This window comes from Candoia aspera, chromosome 3 (assembly GCF_035149785.1).
Source record: "Candoia aspera isolate rCanAsp1 chromosome 3, rCanAsp1.hap2, whole genome shotgun sequence".
Classification (NCBI taxonomy): Eukaryota; Metazoa; Chordata; class Lepidosauria; order Squamata; family Boidae; genus Candoia; species Candoia aspera.
In genome coordinates, this window is record NC_086155.1 from 108,414,383 (window position 1) to 108,427,744 (window position 13,362).

Sequence of the window (13,362 nt, forward strand, 5' to 3'; positions counted from 1 at the left end):
ATGGAAATGCTGCCTAAATGAATCCTATAAAACTGATTACAGCAGCAATGGTGGAAGATATAGGGATTAATTCTTTCTCTGAGGGCTATTTTTATTATCAACATTACCACTCTCATTCTACTGAAGATGCTTTCCTTTCTGCAAAGGAAGGAAAAAAGCATACACCAGGATTTATTATTTTTTTAACAGGCTATAATGGCCTTGTTTGCATATCACACCTATGTACAAACCAGCCACATTATGGTTAAAAATCATGCGCATGAGCAAGTTTGGTCTAGTGGTTAAGGCACCAGGCTAGAAACTGGGAGACCAGGAGTTCTAGCCCCGCCTTAGGCACAAAACTGGCTAGGAGACCTTGGGCCAGTCACTCTCTCTCAGCCCTAGGAAGGAGGCAATGGCAAGCCACTTCCAAAAATCCTTGCCAAGGAAACTGCAGGGACTAGTCCAGGCAGTTGCCAGGAGTCAATGTTGACTGGAAGGCACACACACTGTGTATGAGGTTTTTGATTTGATTGAAAGAGAAGATCTGCTTGCAGCCCATTCCTGCTTTTTACTGCAGGACTAAAAAGGCTTCATGGGACCGTATGAAAAATGTGATGTGAATCAATCAGCCTCTTGGGAATCTTATGATTAAAGGGGTCCTATTAGTGGAAAGCTAGCAAAACAGGAAGTTCAAAACAGATGCATTTAATCTTCTTGTTTTACTGACAGAACATTTGCCACAGCTTGTTCTGTGAGGCAGCAGATTCTAAGACTAAATCAGATGTTGCTGTTGGCATTTTTTTCCTGCTCTTGGCTACCATGGTAATTAAGTACTTCCTTAAGCATCAGCTGGGTGAAGAGGTCGAATTTAATTGTCCTCAGTAGGTGTTAATAGTTGCCTTGCCTGAGGGGAAGGCAGCTTGCAGGACTTTTGTTTTAGTTTTTAGCCTTGCAGCCAAGTAAGCAACTCTTCTTCCTGCTCTCAGCTCTGAGCATGTGTGAATGCACAAGCCTGTAAATGTGTTTTTGTGCTTTCTGTAAATAAATCTATTTTTATAGAAATGCCTGGTGTGTGATTTTTCTGATCTCTCTGGGCCAAATGCTTTCCAGCACTCTGCAACAGTTGCTTCATGGGGTCCATGATCAGATCTCCCGTTTGGATCAGGCCTTAGTTAACTCCATCATTATTATAGCCCAGGTATTTTCACATCTGAATATGAGAACCATTTTAGCCTGAACAACTTGCAATGGAACATATTTGAAAGCTGCTAAAATTCACTTTGACAAAGTGATTTGGGTCATGCTGGGGCAAGTGAGCTAGCTGCACCATCATACCTGCCTGTTAGCCCTGTGAGGTAGTCCAGATGAGAAGCACAACCAGGAGTACTAGCTCTGTCTTTATTGTGAGGTTACATTAACAGAATCTTGCAAGACAAAGTGTTTCTCCCCTCCTCTCCTTTTACATTCTGGAAAACTAGGGAGGGTCCCTTCTGAAACGTTTCCCACACCATCCCCACTTCTGTGGGCTGAGACTCTTTTACATGGTGGTTGTTCTGTCTGTGGCTCTCTCATCAGTTTCCTAAGGTCATTCCCAGATACCATTACACTGCCACCCACCTGCTTTTCTCAGGAACTTGTTGGCCAACATTCCTGGACAGCTGGTACTGGATTAGTAGAGTAATGCTCCTGTCCAGTGCATCCTGGCTAAAATGGTTCCAGGATAGCTCTGGGATTGCCTGTGGTATTTGCAAAGCTAACTAGCCTGGGAAATCTTCCGCATGTGCCAAAGGGGCTTCAGATTAGAGCCCTTCAGCTGCAAGTGATTTGGCAGTCCTTTCAGGAGTTGCCCAGCCTAGGACTACTTCAGCTAGTGCTACCAGGGAAAACTTGTTTGGAAAAGGCCTGAAGCCCCTCAGTGTTCTCAAAGCCTTCAAGCCTGGAAGATCTCCAGCCTGAGGAAGCTCCAGGGTGTCCAAAGTTCCTGGCCAGCACACCCTGGGAGAAGCCAGTCCCTACCCTTTTTGGCTCCTACTGACCAAGATCTTTGACCAGAAGCCCCATAGGAAAGGAGGCAGGCAGTGGTAGGTAACAAACTACCACTGACTCATCTCCTTTGGATGTACTGGCTAGAAGTGGCCCCTGCTCCTAGAAGTGGGGTTGCTAAAGGAACTCAAAGGGAATTCCTGTACTAAAAAATGCAGCTCAGCTGCTCTTGCACCAGTCAGAAAGACCACTAGCACAGCATTTGCTGTGTCCAGCCCTTTAGGGAGAGCACAGCAGAGTGGCGGCAGCCAAGGCTGACCCTGTGGGGAGGGGGCCTGCTGCATCACCTGAATCAGCTCACTGGTGGCTTTCTGATCCCCACTGCTGCTGGTCTCTGCACTTGGCCCTCAACCTAACGGGCAGACTTTACATACCTTACGTTTGTTGCTGGATGCCATTAGCATAAGGAGGAAAAAGGCTAACATTGGCACAGTTAAATGAGTTTTTATCTTATTCCCACGGGCTGGGAAATTCTGGGAGTTGAAGTCCACACATCTTAAAGTTGCTGAGGTTGAGAGATACCGCTCTAGAGCACAGGCCCAATTTCTGCAAGTGAATCATAGGCAGTCAGATGAGAGCAATCCTGACTGATAGACCTCTCTTCTTTCCATGGGACTTAGGAATTGACACTTGCTCTTTTTTGACTGAGCCCATGTTCTTCCTTCCCCCGCTGTTAGGCCTCTCGAAGAGTTTTCAGCACTCAACAACATTCTTTCCTCCTTCCACACCTCTTTGGCAGCTGTTCTGGCCTCCTTCTTCTTGTGTACCATCCAGTGATTCATTAATCATCCCTTTTGCCTGCCAAATATTTTTCCTTTGCAACCAGAGAGAACAGGGATTGTCCAAGAGGAACAAACCACCATGGAACCGTAAAAGAACAGCATGTTTTTCCAGAGGCCCCATTTGTCCAGCCCCACTCCAGAGATAATTTCTTACAGACACATGGACTGAGAAATTTGACATGAAAGGCAAGATGAGCTAAATACCTTCTTGCATGATTTTTTTTGTGATACTACAGTGAGCATAATTCCAGCCTCATAAGTCAAATGTTGCAGGTTTGAAACTTTTCTTTCCCAGCTTCCTACTTCTCCCTTTGCTTTATTTTCTTTTTTAAAATAATAAGTACAGTTCCACCATTTCACTGCTGTGCTGGCTGGGGAATCCTGGGAGTTGAAGATCACACATCTTAAAGCTGCTGAGATTGAGAAACCCTAGTCTAAAAGGTACTAGAGCTAATAGTAGGCTTTGGCTCAGTTGCAGTGGTGGTCCTTCGTCTACAAACTAGCCAATGAACTGCTGAGGTTAGCCTGCACCTTGATGAATCACTCTAGCTCAAATGGCAGCAGCATCCCAGGTCATGTAAGAGGGGAAAATGTATTTCAGAAGTGTCACAGAGAAATGCACCCAGAGGTTGCTTGGAAGGTGAGTGGGGGATTAATAGAGGGGGACATTTGTGCCGTCCTGAAATTGTTGCCTGCCCATCTGGCAGTGGGGCACTCAGGCAGGGTGGATAAGCCTTTTGAGGGGCACTGGGGAGACTGAGGTTCTAGTCTACTCTTTGCCATGGAAGTTCCTGGGTGAAATTAAAATTAAAGTAAAGTAAATTAAATTGGGCTCTGGAGAAGGCAGAGTGATATTTGAGGTAAGTAAGTGTTCTCTAATAGACCAAACTCTTCCTTGGTTTTGTCTAAACCAGATCCTAGAAAGTAGTCAGGGAACACTTCAAAAATGTGCAGTTTATTTATAATATTTCCTCACCATGAAGGATCCACGTGCTGAATTTCCCTTGAGTAACATTAAAGATAAAAGTATTTCTACACTGTCTCTAATAGACACGTGTGTCTTATTTCAGCCATACATAATGATATTCTGAACAGTGATATCTTTCAGTTTCAAGACATCTGGGTCGGAGCCCTGTAATCAGTAAGTAGGTTCTGACTCATCAGAGTGGTATTAGAGAGAAAAACATGTTGCCTATAGCCCAGAGAATTTTGGCAAAGATAACAAGTAAACTCTGTCCTTGATTAATGCTGTAAGGGAGTGGCACTATTAGCAATGCGTGGCTATGACTGGCAGCACCTGTTGATAGCCAGAGCAGTAGGAAAATGGCATAGGAGAATGTAAAATGTCAGTCCTCAGCAAAGTAATAGAACAATAAAAAGTATGACCATGTTGGCAGAAGCACTGGAAGATGTGTAATGCATCCATTGGTAATAGAACCAGCAACACACAGCTGGCAGAACCCCGTTCTCTTTTCCCTATTTAAATTGGGCTTCTAGGAAACCGAGAGAGAGTTGAACCTGTTTTTTAAACCTGGATCTGGTGCTCCTTCAGAGGAGCATAATACCTTTGTTTAAAAAATGGGTCTAACAGTCTTTTAAAAGAGCACTAAACCCTTGCATAAAGAAACTCATGTAACATTTGACAAGCTCTTTGAAAACCACCAGTCAGGTATTATAAGGACAGATTCGAAAGCCGAAAGTGTCAGGCTCGCCTGCAACCCAAGCCAAAATGGCCGCGAATGGCAGTGATCAGTGACCAGAAGGGAGGAGGCATGTCTGTACCAGCCTAAACTGGCCAAGAAGAGCTGGGTAGATCTCAGCCCCTGACCATTTTTCAGCCAATTTTTTAAATAAGAATTGTATTAAGTTTCAAAGAAAGATAAAAGCTACAGAAAAAAAAACTACAAAGAAAAAAGAAAAAAACTTTTATAAATAAGGTAAGTACATCCTTGAGAGAGGGGGTGTTTCCGACTGTCTTGAAGGAAGTGGTGGTGCACCCTCTCCTCAAGAAACCATTGCTGGACCCTACTGTGCTTGACAACTTTCGTCCAGTCTCCCACCTCCCCTTTTTGGAGAAGGTGGTTGAGAAAGTGCAGCTCCAGAGGATTCTGGATGAAACGGATTATCTAGACCCCTTTCAGTCAGGTTTCAGGCCCAGTTATGGGATGGAAACGGCATTGGTCGCACTTATGGATGACCTTTGGCAGGAGCAGGATGAGGACAGTGCATCCATCCTGGCTTTTCTTGACCTCTCAGTGGTGTTTGATACCATCGACCATGGTATCCTTTTGGGTCGACTTGGGGAGTTGGGGGTGGGTGGTGCGGTTTTGTGCTGGTTCACCTCCTTCCTCCAGGGCTGGTCCCAATCGGTGTTGATAGGGAGCAAGAGATCCGGCCTGCGGCCCCTCCTCTGTGGGGTGCCACAGGGTTTGGTACTCTCTCTGCTCCTCTTTAACATCTACATGAAACCGCTGGGTAAGATCATCTGTCACCACAGGATGAGGTATCATCAATATGCTGATGATACCCAATTATACATCTCCATCCTGGGGGAAGTAAGTGATGCCATGACTACCCTCTCTAGGTGCCTGGAGGTTGTAGAGGCCTGGATGGGGAGCAATAGGCTTCAGCTGAACCCTGGTAAGACAGAGTGCCTGTGTATTAATGGCTCCTTGGTATCTGGTAATTTACCATCTTTGGTTCTGGATGGGGTCACACTGCCCCAGACAGACCTGGTGTGGAATCTGGGGGTCCTTCTGGACTCACGACTCCTGCTCAAACAGCAGGTGGCAGCCGTGCCCAGGAGGGCCTTTGCTCAAATTTATGTTTTGTGCCAGTTATGCCTCTTCCTGGATTGAGAGGCCCTTTGAATGGTCACTCATGCCCTGGTCATCTCCCATATAGACTATTGTAATGCGCTCTACATGGGGCTACCTTTGAAGAGTATCCAGAAGCTACAGCTGGTCCAGAATGTGGCCACACGGGTAATTTATTTATTTATTTATTTATTTATTTGATTTCTATGGCCACCCATCTCAGCGAGTGACTCTGGGCATTCTAGGTGCTCCAAGATCAGCACATGTAATACCTTTGCTGCATGAGCTGCATTGGGTTCCAGTTTGCTTCTGGGTCCAATTCAAGGTGTTGGCTATTATCTTTAAAGCCCTACATGGCATGGGTCTAAGGGACCGCCTCACCCCCATTACATTGACCCGCCCCACCCGGTCATGCAGAGAGGGCATGTTGTAGACCCCGTCTGTAAGAGAATTCCATCTGGCGGGGTCCAGGAAGCGAGCCTTCTCTGAAGCAGCTCCTGCCCTCTGGAACATTCTTCCCCCAGAGGTGAGACAAGCCCCCTCTCTCCTGGACTTCCGTAAAAACTGTCCTGTTTGGACTATGAGATGGCCAGGCAGCTTATAAAAGGAAATTCTTTATTTACAATTAACTATTTACAACAGATAAGAGTCTCTTAGTTAGGCAATACAGTTCAATCACGTCCACCCAGGCAGTGAAGGAAGATGAGGCAAAGCTGCAAGATCAGGAGTAGAGGGAGTTCTTGGCAACACAGCAAGGCAGAACTTGGCTAACCCTTGCAACGAAGCAGCAAGACCGGATGTAGCTAGAGCGCATGGCAAGAATGAAGCGTGAGGTTTGACTGCAGGGTGTGGCATGGAGGCAGGGCAAGGCTTGGCTGCAGAGGCAAGGCAGGGTTCTGCTGGAGCAGCAAGACTAGGTTCAACTGCAGAGGCAAGGCAGGATTCAGCTGGGGCAGCAAGGCACGGCTTGGCGCTGGAGACAAGGCAAGAACTGGCTGGAGTGGCAGGACAAGGCTTGGATCTGGAGGCAAGGCTGGGCTTAGCTGGAGTGATAGGACAAGACTTGACTGTGGAGTTAAGACAGGACTTGGCTGGACTGGCAAGGCAAGGCTTGGTTCTGGAGGCAAGGCTGGACTCGGCTGGAGTGACAGGACAAGGAGGCAAGACAGGACTCAGCTAGAATGGAGTGCAAAGGAGGTAAGTCCACAGTGGTGGAAGGAGCTGGCACTGGTTCCATGTCAGCTACAGGCAAGGCTCTGGGTTCCAGGAAGGACTCTCCTGGAGGAGCAGTTAGCTCAATGGATTGGTTGTCTCCAGCAGTTTGCTCCTTGCACTGGTGCTTTTTTATCCGATCCTTTTCATACCATTTCTCCTCTGTAGCCAATCGGGCTGCTTTTGCTTGGCTCGCTTCTCAGCATTTTTCTCATGAGCACTGATTTGAGGATTTGAACCTCCCTTCGGTTTCTGCCCAATCAGCTTCTCTGGATTTTCCCGCTCTGCTGAGTCACTCCTGGTTTCTGTTTCCCCAATTCCTTCCAGGTAAGTTTTGTTTTCCCCTCCTGGCTCAGCATAGGTTTCAATTTCCCTTTGTTCAGAGTCAGACTCAATCCTTACAAAAACTGAAGACCTGGTTTTGCCAGCATGCCTGGAGCAGGAAGAGGAATAGTCATTCTTGGGGATGGCTGGTGCCCTAGAATGGCCCCTTTATATTCATGGACTAGTGTACAATCTTCTGCCATCTGGATTTTATTGCATTTTATATTTTTATCTTCTATTTATATTTATTGTATTATTTATACTTTGTATTGAATTTTAAACTTTATTTCTATTCTAAACTGCCCAGAGTCCCTCCTTAGGGGGGAGATGGGTGGTGATAAAATTTGACAAATAAATAAATAAATGAAAATGAAAAAAAGTGTAGAAACACAAGAGAAATTTGTTTGTAGAATTACAGAAAGAGGTGACTTCTGACTTTTAACAGCAAGGATATACAACAATTTTCCATAATCAATCCCTTACTCTATATTAAACCAAAAATCACATTATTTCTATAAATCATTCCATTGGCACATTACAAAAATAACTAAATACAGCTGCTCCATCCCCTTATATTAAAAGAAAAAGAAGAAATACACCCCTCCTAATCAACTTTCCCCTCAAAAATAACATTTATTTAATTATTTCCTTCCTACTACTATTCTATACATTCCTGTCTAGTATAATAAAGATCAAACTAAAAACATATAAATTGTCTACCATTATACTTGATAATACAACAATTTTAATAATCTTAATCATGTTAAATCCAAAATCAAGCAATATTTTTATACTTTAATAATCTTAATCCAAATCATTAAAGATAAATCAAATCAGCCAAACCCTCAAAGCAATCCAGATAAATATTTTTAAACCCTTATCCCACTTCAGAATAAACCAAAGCATTTATATATCCCCACAATATGCACAGAGCTTTTTTATAGAAATCAAACAGCCCAACTGCCCCCCTCAAAACTTTGACTTCTCTTCAGGAAACCTCCTATACATAATAACCCCTTCTTTTCCATGGCGTTCCAACAGAAAACCAATTTCAGTTATGGCTTGTAACTTGATCTCTCTAATTTCTTCAACTCACCTATCCAATCTTCATCTGGCATTTCAACAGAAGTTGAAGAGACATTTCTGTTGCTGTTAAATTCCTCAGTTTGATCCACAACATCCCCAACCAGATGACACATTTTAGGGCTCATATTTTCCACAATGTCCTGAATGCCTTGCATAAAAGCTTGGCAGGCATCAGAAAGAATCTGAAATCTTGGTGAAAGAGTGAGACTGTTTAAGATCCTCCATGTCTCAACCAATAAATTATGGCACCCCCTAGGAGCTTAACCAGCAAAAGTTGAAGATATGAAAGAATGTTTGTACACAGTGAAAGTAAGATAAGCAGACAATTCCCCAGGGAAAGTAGAAATAGAAAGGTGAAGGTTTAAATCAGCCGATTCAACGTGTAGGAAAATGCTCGTTTTTTTCAAATTTAGTCCAAAAATAATAGGGAGACAATTATGTACTCTCAATCCTCCTTAATATTTGGATGGAAAATGAGCCAAAACTTTAAAAGAATTTTAAAAAAAATTCCCAAAATAACGATCAGCACCAAGACAGCCCACTTCTCCTTGCTGTAGAAAGCCTCTCTTAGGGTACATATACTTAAAAAATATATAAATTGGGTGGTTTAGAAATTGGGTGGTCAGTCTTAATGTCCCTTTAAGGCTACAGCTTGGCTTAGAAAATGGTGACATCCCAGCCTCCCGGTTACTCTTACCAGTCGAACGCAAATGCTGTTTGCTATTGTCTGGCTGAAAGCAGCCATCCGGAGGACAGATGGGGTGATTCCAAGTGTTTTCCTTTCCTGGAAAAACACTCCTGGGCTTCAGGAAAAACCTGCCTGAGCCTGAAAAAAAGGCTGCGTTGTCAGTTCTGCCTGCTAAGCCTGCAGGCATAGCTGCTCAGTCTACTATGTCCCCACCGGAAGTCCCCATTTTTTCAGCCAAATTGTTGATGACGTCTCCTAGATGATGTCCACAGGAAAAATTAGTTGGGAGATGAGGAAAAACACTAAAACTGGGATAGCTGAAAATAAGTTTAAGCTTCTTCAGATGTGGGCTTTGTCATAAGGACATGGTGGGGTCATGATTCTGCTGTGGTTGGGGGATGTGAAGATGAGCCCTTAGTTTTATCTTTTTTTGTGGGCTGAGAGTGGCCTTGTACATTCAAATCCAACCTGACTGGTTAGCTTATGTTTCAGTGTATTGTATGAATCCAGAAAGTTATTTCAATAATCAAATTAAGTATGTTGTATGAACTCAGTCAGAAGACTGTCCAGCATTAGAGTACAGCCTTGAACAGCTGATTTTTTAAAATAAAAAAGAGTAGGAAGAGCCACTGAAAGACATTTGTATATCCTGCAAAACTGACAGCCAAAGAGGATTAATATTTCTTAGAGGTGTGATGTATGCTTGCAGCAGCAAGAATTGGAATATGTTCCTTATCAGAAAGTGGGATCATCTTACCTGCTTGTTTTCCCATACACTTGATGGACTGATTCTTGTTTTGCTGGAAGGTATCCTGATTATATCAGCAAATAAGCAGTGATACATTTGATCCCTAAGATTAATATTGGTTCCTGTACTGCAAAACAATTGAAATAAAAAGTTGCCTTTTTTTGCATACTCTAATATGTGGATTTATTCTTGTTCCAGCTTCTGTTAGATTCTATGCTAAAAGTATATCATTAGGATTTACCTCCCTCCCCTCTGCATGCTAAGAAGAACAGCTGCTTAATTCTAATATGCCTGGTAGGCATTAATATCGTGGAAGGGGATCAAAGAAAAAACAAGCAATCCTTGTGACAAATCATGGAGTTCCAGTGGAGTACAAGTTGTGCCCCACACTGCTGAGCTGTGAGCCAATCCTGCCTCCCTCAGCCAAATTCTATTACTGTGATTGCCCAAGTAGCAGTCAGTGAATTACCTTACAGTACTGTATGTAGGATGAAGCTTGAGGACTCCTTCCTAGTGCTATACCAAATAATTGTATACTAATGTGTATGTGCACATAGAGTTAATTTGTAGGCCAGAGGGTGGAGGGGTTAGAAAGAAAGAAACTGAACACAAGGAAGCAGAGTTGTCTCCCATCTCTTACCTAACTCCAAGTTGTCAAAATATTTAAATACGAGTATCTGGCCTCAATGTATCTTTTACACTTTCACCTCTTCATGGTGCCACCTGAAACTAGGACAGTCTTCTGCTTCCAAAAACTGCTTCTAACCAGCAGAGTGTCCCTGAGAAAAATGGCATTTTAGTTAATTGTAAGGTCCTAAAGAGGAGGAAATAACATATGCCAAAGTTAAGACCAACCATCATTGCCACAGATACTTTAATATTTAGCAGAAGGTGTGGATAAGAAAGGGTTTTACGAAACAATGCCAAACCAATGAAAGAAGCACTTAAAACTTCTCATCTAATAGACTGAACTATATCAGATTCATTTGATTTCCACTATGTTCCAATATCTTAACTAAAAAATATTCTGGAATTCTGTTCCTGCATTCTGGCCTCCTCTCCTATCCCAAGTATGCATTCTCAAGAGTCTGTTGATAAGAGTGTCAACAGATACCGTCCTTCTCAAACTAAATATTTTGGCGAGGGGCAGAATATCCTGAGAGGCACTCTTGACTTGGAAGTGCTCAAATGCACTAAGGACAAGGAATATTCTAGAATTCAGGTATCTATGCAACTCACTCTGTCCATGAAGTTTCAGGAGCTGAGCCTCAGACTTGGATCTCAATTCCCTATATGGATTCTATATGGCTTTGCTGTCTGCCGTATAAATATAAGGTGGGAAGTGTAAATTACTTAGGAACCATGCCATAGTGATGGTTGTATGCTTCAGTCACCAATTCTGATGCACATAATTTCTCTGTTACCTAGAGAAATCTACTGGGGCTTTCATTTATATATAGTGAACATATCCTGAAAAAAAATTCTTTATTTTCTGTGGTGATGAGATGATAATTGTACCATTTATTGTAATTGCATAAACGGACCAAACATTGAGATTGTTATACAAGGTGAAAATAGTTAACATTAGAGTTACATAAGCCTTTAAAGTTGAATAACATTCAATTGAAACCAGCAAGAAAAAACTTAAAAGTTTTGGACTATAAGAGATAAGGAACACTGAATTTCCGTCAGTTATTAGGTAAGATTTTCCCGTGCGAAATGTAAGTTAAGACAAAATGGAAATTTCCTACTGAAAATGTGTATTTGTGTTTTGATGTATTTTGGGTCCTGTTTGCTTCACCATCTTAAGAAGTGTTCTGAAACAATTGTGTAAATACCAACACAAAATAAATTTATAGTAGATTATATAGAATGATTACAGTGGAATTATAAGAGTATTACTAATAACTGAAAGTTGGAATGAGAAAAACATTCTGTTTAACTGTCTATTTAAGAGATAGGATATTAAATCTCTGAAGTTTGGGTATTGCAATTCATTTAGGAAATGCTTTTGTATTATAGCAGACTTTGCTCTAAGGAAGAATTATGCAAAACTATATATAGAAGAAAATTTGCTACCTCATAATTTAGTTGAAACATCTGGTTGAAGGGATTGCTGTAAATGAAATTACACAGACTCAACAAAAGTTTAGGACTGAATTATATTGTCAGATGGCTGATAATTAAAAAGTACACAGCACTGAAGCATTCTGGTGCTTTATACTCTCATTTTGGGATTTACTTTATAGGATTGCCCTCCCCCCCCATTGGTGTATCGGTGATGGACTCCCAATAATAAGGGATAATATCAAGGAGGTGCACAAATGTGCTTTCCCACATTCCTGCAGTAAATGAGACTTTCTTCTACTCAGTGTCAGTTTTCCTATTAAAGCTTTGCTGAGAGTTTCTTCATTATGCAACAGAAGCACTTGCTGAGTTGGGTTCTGTAAGCTTCTGAGAGGGTCTGCTTTAAGATATTTGCCTGAATACTATCAACATCACTGAAACGATTAGAGCGATGAAGAAGTCAAATATTATAGCCAATTAGGTATCTTATAAACTTATATAAAAGAGGAACGATATTATTATGGGTGAAATTAGATTGAGTCCTACAACACAACGATTTTACTACATTTCTGCTGTTACATGCAGCTCTGCCAATTGCACAAGGCCAAGATCAAACCAGTGGATAATTTGCGCAAACAATGAAAAACTCAGATTCTTGTCCACCCTTGGAAAACCACTTTTCTACTTTCCTTTGCCCTCACTTCAGAGCTGGGAAAACGCATGTTCCAGAACATTCCTTTTGTCCTTATGAATATTTCTTTTTTCCATTGGAGCCTGGCTGCCAGGCCTCCCCTCTTCCTTTTCACTCTTTCCTACCAGCTCAGGGAGAAGACCTAAAAATAGAGTTTTGTCCCTTACAAGGTCGCGGTAGTGATTAACACTAAAAAACAAACAACAATAGTCCAGTTCAACATCTCCCATTATTTTCTGGATACTGAAATGGGGAAAAGTTGAGTTCCTGCAACTAAAGATAAATATATATTTCAGAATACTATTGAAGTGGAATAGTACAAAGCAAGTTTTCTTCTTACCAGGATACAATAACGGATGTCTTGTAATTGCAGAACACTTTTAAAGAAAAATAATGCTAATATCACTGTAGCATATTGATAAAGGGCCTGGATGGAAAAAACTTAGGAGAAACAGCTGGAGGCACTGGATAAGTTTAGGCTGGAGAAGACTGCAGGGGGACACTGCAACTACCTTCCCTTCAAGTATCTGAAGGGCTGTCATGTAGAAGTCAAGAACCAATGGTTTTGAATGATAAAGAAGCAGGTTTTAGCTGACTGCCTTGAAAGGTGGTAGACATATTTGAAATATTTGAAATGTCCACTTGAAATATTTAATAGGAGCTTGAGAAGCTATCTGAGAGGGTTGCTGTAGCTGTGGAGTCTTGCACTGGGCAGGAAGTTGAATGAGATAATCTCAGATACCTTCCAAGCCTTACTTTCTCATTTTTTTTTCTCTGCACAATGGAGCTTTGCTCTCCTTTCTTCTCCCTTGTTTGTGCATGGGTGTGCCTTGAAGTCAATCTTAATTCCTGGTGATTGCATGGCAACACTTTTCATAAGTAGTTTGCCATTATTTTCCTCCTAGGGCACAGAGAGAATGATT